The following is a 1,634-nucleotide window of genomic DNA, read 5'->3' as shown; positions in this document are numbered from 1 at the left end:
GAGAGTGGATTTCGTTGCTCTGTACTTGTGACAGTGTAATGACAATAAAAGCTGGAAAATAATAACAATAATTCAGTCCGGTTTGTATCCATCCGTCCCATGAATCCAGAGAAAATAGAAATATTTGATTAGTGGAGCTCAATGTTTCCTGCAGGGATTCCTATTAATCGGGGTCCAAACCCCAAACAGACTCTGCCTTCATTCCTATGATTCTGTCTCACTTTACACTGCAAAAACGACTTAGAAATAAGTCCAGATTTCTTAAATTAAGTGTTCTTACCCCTAATTTGAGTAGAAAAATAAGATCATCTGCAAATGGAATGAGTATTTCTTCTTTCAAAATAAGATAATTAGATAATATGTACTTAAAATAAATCTTATTTCAAATGTAACTTGTCTTGTTCCACTGGCAAAGTTTCATACTTACCTCCTCAATTGAAGAAAAAATGCACTTATTTTAAGAAAAAATTACGAACAGATTTCAATTTTGTCTTTGGTTTTGTCCTCACCGTGGTTTCACCCCAAACTCATCCACTCACCCTTTGGCCCCTTCTCCTCCCTCCGATCCCCCGTAACCCGCCTGCTGTCCTTCTCAGGTGATGATTACCTATCGATCAGCAGTTCACACTATCATTTGCTCAGTGCTCTAATTGCGTTTTCTATCCATGTGGGCTACATGGAGAGGGGATCGATGATCAGCTAATGAGAGGTGTTGTGCAGGAATTGCTGGAAGAAGCTAAAAGATAGCTGAGAGGAGGAGGCTACTGTATGCTAGCCGTAGCCTCCTCCTTCTGCATTAAATGTTCTAGTTGCTATCATGCCAGTATCTAAGCTTCGTCACAGCCCACTCAGTATTGACCTTAAGTCATATCTATCAATATCTGCTCTCGCACACTCAAGGAATTATGCAGCAGATTCAGGGCATTATATTATAGCCAGTGGATGAGCTGCAAAATCAAATCTATTCAACTCTCAGATTTTCTTTCTGTTTCGTTTGAAAGTTGGGAACTAAAGAGACTCTGACTCTGACGTATAGCTGAAGCTATTATGTATTAAGCTATTTCTTTAGCTTAATAGAGAAATGTAGAAATCTGGTGATCTAGTAAATATGTAACTCACATACTTCAATTCAGTTTATTTCTATATCGCCAATTCACAACACATGTCATTTCAAGTTACTTTACAGTTCAACAACATCCTTTAATCAGATTGATTTAAAGTTTTCTATCTAAAGAAAACCAGTTGACTGCATCAACCCTTGACTCAAAGGCAATCCCTCACTCTAAGCATGCTTGTAGCGACAGTGGAGAGGAAAAACTCCCTTTTAACAGGAATAAACCTCCAGCAGAACCAGACTTAATAGGAGCGGCCATCTGCTGAGGCCGACTGGGGTTCAAGGAGACAGAAGCAGACATAGAAAAAGCAACTGAAAAAGGCACCCTGTCCAGGAAACACACAGCCAGGCCGACGAGCTCCGAGCCAACTGTCATGTCAGAGGATAAAGAGAGCACATCCAGCCAGTCACAGTCAGAGAAACAGGACTACACTGAAAAACAACCAGATCTCCAACATCTATAAAGAAAGGTGTTGATGGCAGCAGCACAGCTGATATTTATATAGAGATTAAACAAACA

The sequence above is a fragment of the Cyprinodon variegatus genome, unplaced genomic scaffold (assembly GCF_000732505.1).
Source record: "Cyprinodon variegatus isolate N-32 unplaced genomic scaffold, C_variegatus-1.0 Scaffold376, whole genome shotgun sequence".
NCBI lineage: Eukaryota > Metazoa > Chordata > Actinopteri > Cyprinodontiformes > Cyprinodontidae > Cyprinodon > Cyprinodon variegatus.
The sequence above is the reverse complement of the archived record's forward strand: the minus strand, read 5'-3'. Positions refer to the sequence as shown.